This window comes from Silurus meridionalis, chromosome 10 (genome assembly GCF_014805685.1).
Source record: "Silurus meridionalis isolate SWU-2019-XX chromosome 10, ASM1480568v1, whole genome shotgun sequence".
NCBI lineage: Eukaryota > Metazoa > Chordata > Actinopteri > Siluriformes > Siluridae > Silurus > Silurus meridionalis.
The window spans coordinates 25,576,679-25,592,266 of record NC_060893.1 but is presented as its reverse complement, the minus strand read 5'-3'; the positions used below and the strand labels follow the sequence as shown (position 1 = coordinate 25,592,266).

The 15,588-nt window shown below is 41.1% G+C and overlaps 1 pseudogene; it reads left to right on the top strand.

Annotated features, from left to right (window-relative positions):
• The first annotated feature begins 226 nt into the window (after positions 1 to 226).
• Positions 227 to 10,609, top strand: LOC124392059 (annotated as a pseudogene).
• Positions 10,610 to 15,588: the final 4,979 nt, after the last annotated feature.

Here is a 15,588-nt window from a genome sequence, read left to right as displayed (position 1 = left end):
ATGTGTGTGTGTGGGGGGTGTTTTAAAAAGTGTTCTAAGTAAAATACCACATTTTAACCTGGCTCTTAAATATATCATTAAGGTTTGCACAATAAACATATTAGATATTAATTTGTTCATTGAACTTAGTGTTTACTTAGTGTTTACTCTATCAATGGGACGGGAAAACATGGTGCTGCAATTTGTAGTTCATTGAAGTGAATACTTGTGCTGTAGATCTCTGTAAATGGGTAATTTCTTGCACCATAGCAATACCTCTGTTAGGCGAGGTACGGAGGCAGAAGCCGGAGTAACGGCAAACATAAACTTTATTTAGCAAAAGGCAGAGCCAACACAAAATACCCGTGCAGATCGGGATAATCCGGCAAACGGCAGTTCAATAATAACATCCACGGTGCGTTAAGGAGGAAGCGCGGCACGGGGAAGCCTTAGCTTCCTACACCTTCGACTTTCTGGCACTTACTGAGTCCTGGATATCCCCTCAGAACACTGCTACACCAGCTGCTCTGTCGTCTGCCTGTGCTTTCTCTCATTTACCAACAGAAACCGGTAGAGGTGGTGGTATGGGTTTACTGTTATCACAGAGATGGTGTTTCTCATCTAACATGTCTTCTTTTGAATTCCATGCATTTTCAGTTCACCTCTCCAATCAACCTCTTCATCATTGTCATCTACCACCCTCCTGGTCCCCTTGGAGACTTCCTAGAAGAGATGGACACACTCCTCAGTACTTTCCCTTCTGAGTGCACCCCTCTGACAGTTCTTGTTGACTTCAACCTCCCATCTGACAAACTCCAGTCATCTTGTCTCTTGACTTTTCTAAATACCTTTTCCTTGACATTTAACAGCTGCCCTCCAACACATAAGGAAGGAAATGCCCTGGACCTGGTCTTCACCCGCCCTACCCCAGCTACAGACATGACTGCCACTCCACTTTCAATCTCCAATCTTCACCTGGTTTCTTTTTCAATCTCTCTTCCTATTCTACCGAAAAACAATTTACATGTCTCTCTTATCCGTCCTTACCTTCACTCAATCTCTCCCAACTCTGTAGCTTCCTGTACTCTTTCATCTCTTCCTGATACTGACTCCATTTCCTCTCTACCCTTGGACATTGCTACTGACTCCTTCCTCTTATCTGTTTCCTCAACCATGGATCCTTTGTCCCTTGACTACAAAACCCGAGAAGACTTCTTGTCCTACACCCTGGCTGTCAGAAGTTTTGTGCAGCAATCGATGAGATCAGCAGAGAGGAAGTGGAAAAAATCACAATACTGTGCACTCCTGACCACATTTTCCTCTAATGTGACTTCTGCTAAAACTGCCTTCTACAAGGAAAAGCTCAAGGCCTCTGCACAAGATTCTTGTAAGATCCACAGCATCATCTCTTCACTTCTCAACCCCCCTGCCACACCTGCTCCATCCTCCCTGACTGCTAATGTCTTTGCCTCCTTCTATGATGAGAAGACCAGACCTTAAAATGTAATGACCTTGACTTCCTCCGCAACAATGACTACACAACACAGCCAGCAATCCACTACGTCTCTGTCAAGCTTCTCAACCTTAACAGAAGATGAGATACTGCAAGTCATCCAATTATGCAATCCCACCACCTGTCCTCTGGATCCAATCCCTTCAACTCTGCTTCAGACCATCACACAAGATCTCCTGCCCTTCATTTCCACAATAATCAATGGGTCATTAACATCTGGCTATGTACCAACTACCTTCAAGCAAGCATGGGTCATACCCATCTTGAAGAAACCTGCTCTGGATCCATCAGACATCAACAACTACAGACCGGTATTACTTCACTCCTTTCTTTCTAAATCTCTGGAACGCACTGTTTTTAACCAACTATCTGTCTATCTCTCACAGAAAAACCTCCATGATCCTAACCAGTCTGGGTTCAAAGCGGCACATTCCACAGAGACGGCCCTTTTGGTTGTTTCTGAGAAACTGCATGCTGCTTGGTCAGCCAAGTTGTCTTCTGTACTTATCTTCCTGGACCTTTCAGCAGCATTTGACACAGTCAACAACAAGACTCTTGTCAACCCTCAAGAGCCACTGTATCTGCAGAACAGCATGGGAATGGTTTGCTTCGTACCTGGAAGTTCGCTTAAACCAGGTAACATGAAGGGGATCCACATCTGCCCTGTGCAGACTCACCACTGGTGTCCCAGAAGGCTCTGTATTTGGTCCATTCATTTTCTCCCCTATACTCACTCCATTGGTGAAGTCATATCCTCACATGGGTTTTCTTACCACTGCTATGCAGATGACACTCAACTAATCGTTTCTTTCCCTCTATCAGATGAGCTTCCGCTTAGATCTCGGCATGCTTGACAGACATATTTTAATGGATGAGTGCTCACCAACTAAAACTCAACCCCAGCAAAACAGAAATGCTGGTCATTCCAGGTGAATCATCTCCAGGTCAAGATCTCCAAATAACATTTCATGACTCTATGCTCTCCTCTTCTGCCACTGCTTGTAACCTTGAGGTAACTATGGACAATGAACTGTCCTTCTTCCCACATGTTGCTAATGTGGCTCGCTCTTCTTCTTCTCTAATACATCCAAAGAATTCGACCATTTCTGTCCACACAGGCTGCCCAGGTGCTTGTTCAGTCTCTTGTCATTTCAAGACTCGACTACAACTTTCTGCTGGCAGGTCTTCCCCTGAATGCTATTCATCCACTGCAAATGATCCAAAACGCAGCTGCATGGCTTGTGTTCAATCTGCCCAAGTTCTCCCACACCATCCCACTGCTGCGCTCCCTTCACTGGCTTCCAGTAGCTGCATGTATCAGATTCAAAACACTGATGCGTGCCTACAAGGCCAAAAATGGACCAGTGCCATCTTACCTCTGAGATCTCATCACATCTCGCACTGCACCACGCTGTCTGAGATCCTCCAGCACTGCTCGACTGGTACCACCTTCTCTCAGAATGAGAGGTAAGTATAATTCAAGGCTCTTCTCTGTTCTGGTACTAAGGTGGTGGAATGAACCTCCACTAGATGTACATACAGCAGAGTCCCTGACTATCTTCAAGCGACGATTGAAGACCTACAGTACAGACCAAAAGTTTGGACACACCTTCTCATTCAAAGAGTTTTCTTTATTTTCATGACTATAAAAATTGTAGAGTCACACTGAAGGCATCAAGGGCTATTTGACCAAGAAGGAGAGTGATGGGGTGCTGTGCCAGATGACCTGGCCTCCACAGTCACCGGACCTGAACCCAATCGAGATGGTTTGGGGTGAGCTGGACCGCAGAGTGAAGGGCCAACAAGTATCTCTCGGGGAACTCTCGGGGAACTCCTTTAAGACTGTTGGAAGACCATTTCAGGTGACTACCTCTTGAAGCTCATCAAGAGAATGCCAAGAGTGTGCAAAGCAGTAATCAAAGCAAAAGGTGGATACTTTGAAGAACCTAGAATATGACATTTTTCAGTTGTTTCACACTTTTTTGTTATGTATATAATTCCATATATAATTCCACGTGTTAATTTATAGTGTTGATGCCTTCAGTGTGAATCTACAATTTTCATAGTCATGAAAATAAAGAAAACTCTTTGAATGAAAAGGTGTGTCCAAACTTTTGGTCTGTACTGTACCTCTTCCTGAAACACTTAAATTAGCACTTTCCAAGTTTGCTTTGTAGATTTCATGAGTTATATTTATATTAAGTTTGTAATCTGGCGTACCAGTGTAGATTTATTCATTGCTAGAGACTCAAAGCACTTTTGTAAATCTAATCTCTCTTGTCTAAATGCCGCAAATATAAATTGTAAATGACCTCGACCTCAGAGCCAATCCAGGCTCCTCTGTCCTGCAGCTATGGGAACGATGCCACGTGTGGAAGAGATGCTAGCTAGCTATCTCTCCCAAGGTGGTGCATTGCTGAAGGCTTCGGTATGCCTACAAAAAGAAACTTTTACTCTAGTAGGTAGGGCTACGCGGCAGGTCAGGCTGAGTGTGTTGCAGGCATACCATTCGGGTTCAGAAGGCCGGTCTGCTAGCCCTGCCATGGGACGTGTTTCCGGGTGCAGCTCTGCCTGAAAGATCGATGCTGATGGGGTAGATCCGCCACCTCTCAGGAGGTGTCTTCGGCTGCAGAGCATCGCTCCAGCCACTCTGAGTGGGTCAAAGGCCAACCCCAAGGGGTTGGTTCCCCTGTGAAACTTTCTGTCAGCCTGGGTCGGGCTGCCAGAGGTCTCTTGGTCGGTCCTGCATACTGTAGAGAAGGGCTACGCAATTCAGTTCGCGTCTTCTCCTCCCCGGTTCAAGAGGATGTGTCCTCCTGGTGGGACTCGAGCAGGCTCTGGTCTTGGAACAGGAGGTGCGCACTCTCCTAAGGAAGTGGCCCATTAAAGTTCCCCCCCCCCAACCCCTCGGTCAGAGAGTCAGGCTTCTACAGCCCATACTTCGTTGCTCGAAAGAAGGATGGCGAGTAGCATCCCATTCTAGATCTCCGCTCCTTGAACTGCTCACTTTTAAAGCTCAGGTTCAGGATGCTCACTCTCAATTAGGCCGTGTCTCAGATCAAGTCCAAGGACTGGTTTGTCACGTTAGATCTGAAGGACACATACTTCCACGTGGCCATCCTTACCGTACACAGGCGGCTCCTGAGGTTTGCTTTGGGGGCGAAGCTTAACAATATTGGTCCTCCCGTTTGGCCTAGCACTCTCACCCTGTACCTTCACAAAAAGTGTGAACGCAGCACTGACCCCACTGCGGCTCCAGGGCATCCACATTATGAATGATTTCAATGACCGGTTGATATTGGCTCGATCAGAGCTCCAGGCAGTTCGGCTTTGGTATGTCGTTGTTGCCTGCATGGAGGAACTGAAGCTAAGACTGAACGCCGGGAAGAGTTTACTTTCTCCCAGAACCACTTTCTGGGCATGGTGTGTGTGACTCAGCCAGGTTGCGAGGTTGTCTCCTGCCCGGATCGAAGTCATCCTCACTGCAGTCAGAGGCCAGTCACTCACTGTGAAGCGGTTCCAGAGGCTGCTGGGTCTCTTGGCGGCAGCGTCTCGTGACGTGCCCTTTGAGCCTTAGATGTGTGTCAGTGACATTTCTTGTCGTCGCGTAACGCTTACAACGGATGTTTCCCTCATGGGGTGGGGATCAGTCATAAGTGGCCACTCCGCCCAAGGTCTGTGGAGTGGGCCACGTCTCTCATAGGAAATAAATTGCCTGGAGATGATGGACATGTTTTTGGTGTTAAAACACTTCCTCCTGTGCCTGAGGGGTCACCATGTGTTGGTCCACACAGACAATACAGCTGTGGTGTTTTATTGCAACCACCAGGGTGGTCTCCGGTCTCATCCCTTGTACAACCAGGCACGAGAGGTTCTCCTGTGGTCCCTTCTCTCGCTGAGAGCCGTTTACATCCCGGGAAGGTTGAATAATAGAGTAGACGCCCTGTCGAGACATGTGGACATGTGGACATGATCTTCACTATCTAGTACCATGTGAGTCATGGTGTGATCTCCATTTCTGTGCTTTTATGTGAACAAATAAGGACTTTCTTTTAGCTAAAGACAAAGTAAATATATTAATAAATTCATTTTAATCAAATTAGCTGTAACCGAACGTTTTGAGTATAGCATTTCGTCATAACCTCATAACCTGCAGTGTTTGGTACATGACTTAGAAAATGATGTGGTGTTTGTTTTCTATCCCAATAACCCTGTGGAGAAATTTATTTAATCAAGATTGCTGCTAAAATGCAGGTTAAACGGGTTTTTAAATTAAAGAGGTGGTAAACAATCCACAACATGCAGTTAAACATTTTTAACAGTACAATATAATAGACTATTAGCAGTAAAGTATGAAACTGTACTGTCATAACAATAAACACATTTTAAGGTAAATCATTGGACTTAGTAGACCTGATACACAGTATGAGTACACAGAGCTAATATACAATCATTCGACTACATTTCATACAGCAAAAACATACAGCATTTATAGTGTATTTAACATCAATTACAAAGGAAATGTGTAAAAAGCTGTAAAGAATGTGGTGTTCACTGATTGGCAGATGAAAGTTGGTTTGTTTGTTACTTTCTGATATTAATTCAAGAGAGCTCTTTTTACTTCAAAATGTTCTACATTTTATGATTGAGAAGTTTTCCATTGTGGGTGGATGATGAAAGCAGCTCCATATATATATATATATATATATATATATATATATATATATATATATATATATATATATATATATATATATATACACACACAAATATGTATATGAAGATCTTTTTGCTTCATCGTTAGTCATATAAAACATTTTTGCCACAATAAGCAGTCATCCTTAATTCTGGCTGCTAAACAAGATTATTATATATGACCGTTGTGCTATTAAGAGAAAATGTGAAATTTCTTAAAGTGAACTTTTTGTAGATCTTTATATTCTTTATTTTGACACTTGTGTTTAGCACACTGGTATTTAAAAAACAAAAAAGACGATGGAATCTCCGAGAATCACAGTATGATGTTCCGTCTAGCGGAGAGGGGCGAAGCGGTTCAACCCGGGAATTTACCTGGGATGAGTGCGCGTCCGCCCGGGATGTTTAAAGCGCCGCTTTCCGCCCTCGCAGCTGGGCATGCTTTGCATGCAGCTCGCGAATTTGTTTTTCCAAAGCTTCCATCTCCAACGCCACCGTTTGCAACTCGAAAGAGTCCTCACCTGCGCTCAGAGTCAGACACACAGCCGGCATAGTGCTCATAATCACGAACAGAGTTAAGATACACAGATTTGAGTGAGAGGCAATTACTATAGACAACACTAGTGATAGTCGAGTTAACTGACTACAGGCACAAGTCAGGAAGACAACAACAATTTAGGATTATTAAAAGAGAAAAAAATGGATAGATAGATAGGTAGATAGCAGTGGCGGCTGGTGAAAATTTTCTTAAGTGGGGCTGTGGCACACTGGCACAGCAAACAATTTCAGCAAGCGCTGCAATATGATTTATTGAAATGCAGACACAGTTTAAGAACATCTGGTCACATGTTTATTCGTTAAAGCATCTCTGAACAGTTAATTTACAAGTCGCAGTTAAATTCTGGATACTTCCATGACTCTGAGGATAACCATGTACAAGAAAATCAATGTGGTGAAAAAACCTGCATTTACTTATTTGTACAGGAATTTTTCTCTCCTCTCCTTCTGATTGACAAATTTCTCAATGACTTTTATTATTGAAGTCAGGAATGTCTTTGACAGAGTTTTCGTGTCCGGAACTAATTACACCTGAGTCCGCCATTGTCACATCGCCCATTGCAGATAAGAATTGAGGACGCTGATTGGCTAAATTCTATGTCACATCTTTTTATGATTATAATTTTGCGTGTGTGGTTCAGGGAGGGTGGGGCCCTAGCGCCCTCTATTGGCCAGCCGCCACTGGTAGATAGAAATACAAACACGGAACTCGCGGCAAACAAGTCAAAACACAGGAAATAGGGTACATGGAAGCCAAAGTGTTGCTTGAGTTGCTTCTAGACAAGAATTTAGGGTGTTTAATCTGGAGGTATTGAAGCATATAGGTAGCAAAATTCATTTAAAATATAATATGCAAAATGGCAACGCAATATTCAAAATTAAAATTTCTTTATTTACATTTCCATTATCATATGGTGCAAAAAGAAATCATATCAGTTACATTTGCCATTTTCAACAGTAGTTTTAATATGTAAACTACATACTAATTTTAACACTTTATAAGTTGCAAAATAAAATTTATATGTTTTACCCAAATTGATATGATATGTGTAACATGTCTATGCAGAAATGGTAATAAAATTTCCCGGCACGGCACCTAAATCCACGATTACTACACGGATTACTTCCCTGAGTATTACCTTTACCTGCTCTTTGCTGGTCTACTTCATTAAACTCGCAAAACGCACTTCGGTTTCTGCCTGTGTTTGACGGCCTGACGCACTCAAAATGGTCATTTGAAAAATGCATTTTTATTCAACACCTTGCATTTTTAACTTGATGTAAATTTGACAATGCATTCAGAGCTGACCACACCCACTCTCCATCCTGGCAAAGTCCATCCAGCTCTTATAAAGCGTTAAAATTAGCCTGTTATTTACATATTTAAACTGAGACGGATGATCCGCTGTGACGACCCCTAATGGGAGCAGCCGAAAGAAGAATAAGAAGAAGGTTTACATATTAAAACTACTGTTGAAAATTTTAATTATATAAGTTAATTTCCTTTTTGCACCAAACTTTGCTAATATGGTATTGAAAATGTAAATTTTAATAAAAAAATAAATGTTTTAAATCACAATTCGCTCCCTCTATGCCTCCATACCGAAGTACTTATAAAATCATTAATTTTAATAATTAATCATTGCTGTTTTTCAACATGAACTATATTTTTTAGAGATATTTAGTTGTATTTTTTTCTGTTATAGCTTTCCTTTCCTTGTTTTAGGAAATCCACAAACATCCTGCAGAATCCTCTAAAGACTGTTTGTAGATTTCCTTTTAAGTAGTCCATCATGAAGTTTTGTACCATCTGGACCGTTTGGATCACCGTCTATGTGTGTAAGTAACCAAGAGATGTCAAAAAAATAAAACAAATAAATGAAATCTAAGATTATTAACACAGGAGCATTAGCTTAAAGGTGCTAGCATTAATTGAGACTTATTTTTCCCTTCTCAGGCCTCGTCTCTGCAGATAAACTAATCAAGGCTGATGTGAGCTCTTCAGTTTTCCTGCCGTGTACACTGAGAGTGCAGAGTAAAACTCCGTACATTAAGTGGAGCACTGATGAGGAGGTCTTGTTTGAGCGTAGTGGGGAGGAGTTCTATGAGGGTCAGGGATTTGAGGGTCGTGTAAAGGTTTCTGCAGAGAAGCTGCGTGATGGGGACTGTTCCTTAATTTTGAGCAATCTGACCCTTAATGATAAGGGTGTGTATAGGAGCTTCCAGTCAGAAAAACGTACAAAAAGATCTGTTGAGGAACAGTGGAGTCCGCTCAGTGTTATTGAACTCTCAGTCAAGTTGAATTCACTCGGTAAGTGTTTAAGTTGCAATTTTACACACACTGACACAATGGTGCTGGAAAACAGGGATATGTGGAAAGTTATTTCGTTTTCTAGCAAAAAAGCATCATATTCTGGTTTTTGGGAGCGGGAACTCTCCAAAGGTTGGTGGTGTGATCAGCTGAGCTTCCTCAAACACTGACCTCCTTAAAATAACCTCATGGTTCTGGACCAAGACTAGAAAGATATTAATGAACATCAGCCATGCAAACACTGCTGCTCTCTGAAGGTCAACACAGCCTGAATGAAAAAGAGCTTTTTCACACAGGTCATTCAGGCCCACAACCAGAAGGACTTTTTAAACACACAGCTATAAATACAGAGCTTGATTTCTTTGCACAACATCTGCAAACCTGACAATCTTGCATATCCTGTATTTATAAATAATTAGGAATTGTTAGCATTTTTACCATTTTCCTGTTGTACAGAAACACTCTACAAGACCTGCCTCATTGGACACCCAGTTGTCTAGCCTTCAGAAATTGACCTGACCAAGGTGAAAAAATGAAAGTGAAGAGAAAATTAAAAATTAAAAATATCAAACGCATATGGTTAAGGACAATATGTGGTGTATCAGTAAACACGGCATGTGATTTAAGGTGTAATTGGAGGTGGTGCCATGAATATCCTCGGTTTGGAGCAACATCAGAGTCATGACGTTATTGCTCAGTGTTTTACAGTCAAGACTCAAAACACTTGTTTCAAGACATTAGGTATGAATGACTAAAAGAAAAAAAGATTAATGAATAAATGTGAAAAAACAAAAAAAAACAAAAAACAAAATAATGATAATGCAGTATTTTAAAGAACCCCAGAGAATTGCCAGAGGATCACATAACCACAACCTCATACAAACTCCATCTTCTTCCAACAAATGTCAACATTTATAATTCCTTCATGCCTGAGAAAATGCAAAGCCAAAAACACTAAAGCAGCATGTTTGCTGCTGACTACCGTAGATCAGGAAATGCCTCCAGTGGTGGGAGGTGTACATTATGTAGTACATTTCATTTGATGATCATGAATATTTGTTTTTTTTAATCCTTTTTCTAGAAGTAATAGAAACTTAAATTCAAAAAGGAAATATAAAAACAAAACATATTCCAGAAATGGAATTGTATTGAATGTACAATGTATCATTTGGTTAAAATGAAGGTAAAAGGTAGATGATAAAGGTATGATTTTTACACTTTGCAGAACCTGTGCCTAAAGAAACAAATGAAAAGACGTTTGAAACATCAGGTAAATCAGCTTTACTTTATTATCTACAAACCAGTTTGTGTATTTTATAGTTTTACTTTTCTCAACATGGTCCATTAGCATGGAGCAGATTAGCTTTATATTATTATATAACTAGATATTAATTCTAATTTGTGTTTCTGTGCAGGTGAAACAAGAACCAACTATCCTCATGCACAGCTCTTGCTCTTGTCCTTTCTTTTTCATATTTTCTCTTGCAGAAAACTCCTCTCTTTATCTTATATCAAGAAACGTGTGTGAGGCCTACAGTTGTGCACAGGACTGAGAGATTTATTCCAGCACCACTCTGAAACAAGCTGTGAAACAAGAAGTCGGTGACAGGAGGTCAATAGCTATGAGTGATTAGTGCTGGAAACCTGGGCTCATACTGGCCTTACACAATAATCTGCTCTTTGAATTCAAAGGAAAACTTCTCTAGGTTACGTATGTAACACTGTTTCTCTGAGGGAACGAAACGCTGCGTCGAAATGATTTGGGTCCCCAAAACTTGAGTTCCTGAAAGGGAACTAAAAGACAGACGGTTAAAAAAGTGAACAAATTTGGCAATTTATATACAATATTAAGGCGTCTAAAAACTTTCTTAAAATCTATTAAGGCATCTAAATCTATTAAGGCATCTAAGGTCATGTCATTTCAAAGAGCTGGAAAGTAAATAAATGCCAGGCGGAAAGTCTAAGTAATATCAGCTCTACCTCTTGAGGTCATGAACTGGCCGGATATTCTCTTTCAGGAATTTCTAGTAGATTTCAGAATCCATGGTTCCACCTATTATGACAAGACTTCCAGGTCCTGAAGCTGTAAATCAACCCCAGACTATCACACTAATAAAAATGCTTGACTCTATGCTGTTCTTTTTATTAAATGATGTGCTAGTTTTAGACCTATTGAAAACATTCAACTTTTGTCTCATCAGTCCACAGAATCAGAACCAAATAATCAAGATGTATTTTTTTTTAATTAATTAGAAATTGAATTTACACTTAATATACAATTATTTTATACTCTGCCTTTGAAAGTCTTGATACTGTATACTGAATTTATACAACAATGAGGCATAACATGACCATCTGCCTAATATTGTGTTGTAATAGTAGCAATAATAAAGAATTGCATAAGTAATAATAAAGAAAGGGAATGCCAGGGGGAAAAAGAGAAAACCAAAGGTAAAGAATTTAATATATTGAAAGAGGGAATAAATCAACCTAGTGGACAGAAAGAACTAGAGTATCGTGCTTGTATGCAAATGAAAGAAGTCTTTTGCCTGGACTTTAAAACAAACACTAAGGACTTGAGAGTCTTCGTGTTTTGCTCAAATATTCAGGACTTCAGGTGTTCATGATTTTGGCTGATTATTCCAGAGACGTCCTCTGTCTCCCTCTAGTGGCTGAAGATGCAGCTTAATGCTGGACTGACTGGTAAAAATTCACTTATTTCGGAAGCAGTCCAATAGACTAAATTATTTTTGAATAACATCCAACATAATGATTACTATTTCTTCTCTTAATGAATTAACAATAATTTAATTAAAGAAATAAAACTGTGAGAAATGCTCATTGCAAATGTTCTATTTGTGACAGGAGAGAACTGGCAATAAACAGTGCTCATGGGCACATGTGAAGATGGGGATATAGCAGTGGCGGGTCATGCATTTGGTACCTGGTCCTTCAGGGAGGACTTACAGTGAGGAAAATAAGTATTTGAACACCCTTCTATTTTGCAAGTTCTCCCACTTAGAAATCATGGAGGGGTCTGAAATTGTCATCGTAGGTGCATGTCCACTGTGAGAGACATAATCTATAAAAAAAAATCCAGAAATCACAATGTATGATTTTTTAACTATTTATTTGTATGATACAGCTGCAAATAAGTATTTGAACACCTGAGAAAGTCAATGTTAATATTTGGTACAGTAGCCTTTGTTTGCAATTACAGAGGTCAAACGTTTCCTGTAGTTTTTCACCAGGTGTGCACACACTGCAGGAGGGATTTTGGCCCACTCCTTCACACAGATCTTCTCTAGATCAGTCAGGTTTCTGGCCAGTCAATGAGAAACACGGAGTTTGAGCTCCCTCCAAAGATTTTCTATTGGGTTTAGGTCTGAAGACTGGCTAGGCCACACCAGAACCTTGATATGCTTCTTACAGAGCCACTCCTTGGTTATCCTGGCTGTGTGCTTCGGGTCATTGTCATGTTGGAAGACCCAGCCTCGATCCATCTTCAATGCTCTAACTGAGGGAAGGAGGTTGTTCCCCAAAATCTCGCAATACATGGCCCCGGTCATCCTCTCCTTAATACAGTGCAGTCGCCCTGTCCCATGTGCAGAAAAACACCCCCAAAGCATGATTCTACCACCCCCATGCTTCACAGTAGGGATGGTGTTCTTGGGATGGTACTCATCATTCTTCTTCCTCAAAACACGTTTAGTGGAATTATGACTGAAAAGTTCTATTTTGGTCTCATCTGACCACATGACTTTCTCCCATGACTCCTCTGGATCATCCAAATGGTCATTGGCAAACTTAAGATGTGCCTGGACATGTGCTGGTTTAAGCAGGGGAACCTTCTGTGCCATGCATGATTTCAAACCATGACGTCTTAGTGTATTACCAACAGTAACCTTGGAAACGGTGGTCCCAGCTCTTTTCAGGTCATTGACCAGCTCCTCCCGTGTAGTTCTGGGCTGATTTCTCACCTTCCTTAGGATCATTGAGACCCCACGAGGTGAGATCTTGCATGGAGCCCCAGTCCGAGGGAGATTGACAGTCATGTTTAGCTTCTTCCATTTTCTAATGATTGCTCCAACAGTGGACCTTTTTTCACCAAGCTGCTTGGCAATTTCCCCCTAGCCCTTTCCAGCCTTGTGGAGGTGTACAATTTTGTCTCTAGTGTCTTTGGACAGCTCTTTGGTCTTGGCCATGTTAGTAGTTGGATTCTTACTGATTGTATGGGGTGGACAGGTGTCTTTATGCAGCTAACGACCTCAAACAGGTGAATCTAATTTAGGATAATAAATGTAGTGGAGGTGGACATTTTAAAGGCAGACTAACAGGTCTTTAAGAATCAGAATTCTAGCTGATAGACAGGTGTTCAAATACTTATTTGCAGCTGTAACATACAAATAAATAGTTTATAAATCATATATTGTGGTTTCTGGATTTTTTTTTTAGATTTTGTCTCTCACAGTGGACATGCACCTACGATGACAATTTCAGACCCCTCAATGATTTCTAAGTGGGAGAATTGCAAAGTAGCAGGGTGTTCAAATACTTATTTTCCTCACTGTACCTGACTTAATCCACCTCTTAGTACAACCACTATTACGTCACAATTATAGAAACCATCAATACTGCAAAAATGCAATATAACAACACGTGGCATTACACAGAGAGCAGAGTTTCACATATGGAGGGTGAAAACCATTTTACGAAAGCAAGAAACCCAGTTAAGACTCCGAACCTCTACACTACAACCACAACTGTGCACCTACATCATCTGGAGCAGTTCAGAACCAATATTTGTCTAATAACATGACAAAAACATAAAAAATCTAAATTAAATACAACCTACTCACCACAAATGCAGACTTGCAGCGCTCCTCAGAGGATGTCAGAAAGTGGTACTGCTCGTATTCACTCGCCTGGAAGTGGTGAACAAACCCTTTCCCAGGCTGAGACAAGCTAGCTAGTTTCTGGGTTGGCCGACCTCCCCACCATGTCTAGCTTTTCTTCAGTCGAACTTGGCTGTAACAGTTTCCCTCTACCAACCAATCAGAGGACTTAAAAATGTTGACGCTATTCTGGGCCAGTTAGCTGCCCTGTGAGGCAAATATGAAATCTGATTGGTTAAAGAAACAGGGTTAGGGACCAAGACCGGTCGCGAGTTCCGAATTTTCGCGCCCTTTTGATACGCCCCTTCCAACCCAGTAAAAACCCAAAGAACACTATACAAAATCGATTTAAATGAGTAAATAACACTATTTCACTCCATAAAACTTAATTATTAGACAATTTTTATGAGATACACCTTGATTAGAAATGTTAAAACTAGCACTTTGAGCAGCTCGCTGTTGCTCACGAGCCGATCTGAATGAGAGTCGCCGGTTGGAATGAAAGTCGCGAGCATGCGAGGTCGCGAGTGCTGAGGCCACGAGCTCCGAGATTCAACTGTATTCTTTATGTTAAAAAGGCCAGCAGTACAGACTTTGAAGGCTCTGGGCAGATTAGATTGACATGGCAGCACATAGAGGCTGAAATCTGATTGGACAAAAAATGTAACCTCCACATACACGTACTGGAAGCAGTGCAGCAGAGAGAAACACTACGAAATAAAGAGAATAAACTGTTGGGAATAAAGTAATAAAATTGTATGTAACAAATATTAGTATTAAGATTGTAAATGTAGGTTTGTGCTTCTGATAGTGTTTAGACCAGTAAAGAAGACTTTGCTGGCCCTGACCGCCCCCCACTGTGCACTGTGCATTTACTGGATGACGCCCACCACTGGGATAATGATTTGCTGATTAACAGACAATATTTTGTCCAATAACTACATTCCTTAACATTGCTGATATGATGCTATATGATAATATAAAGTTTTGTCACTTGTGAATAACATCCCAATATACTGAAAACCCTCCCCTCCCCTGAAGAAAACATCTCAAACCATTGGTGTTGATTTTTATTTCAGCAACAAAATGTTCAAGTATCTAAAACGTCCCACATGCATTGTCCCTCTATTAAACCAATTTTTAATTCTGTCCATCGTCGTCACTCCCAATAAACATCTCAACATCTTCAGCTCTGCTACCTCCAGCTCCACCTCCTGTCTTTTAATCAATGCCACTGTCTCTAAACCATACAACATCTCAGGTCTCACCACAGTCCTATAAACTTTCCCTTTTACTCTCACAGATACTCTTCTATCACTAATCACTAATCTGTCCATCCCAATTCTGTTTTGCCAACCTCTTTCTCCTTCTGCTGTTCTGCACTTCCTCATTCCACCACCATGTCTCTTTGTCTTTCTTTCTATTTCCAGATGTTACACCAGGTACCTTTCTAGCTGTCTCCCTTATCACTCCTGCAGTAGTTGCCCAATCATCCAGCACCTCTCCACCACCACCAGCTTCTGTCTGACCTCTTCCCTGAATCTCACACTACAGTCTTCCTCCTTCAGTTTCCATCATCTTATTCTTCTTTCTGTCCTCATTCTCCTCCTCTTCTTCTTCAACTCGAAAACCATGCT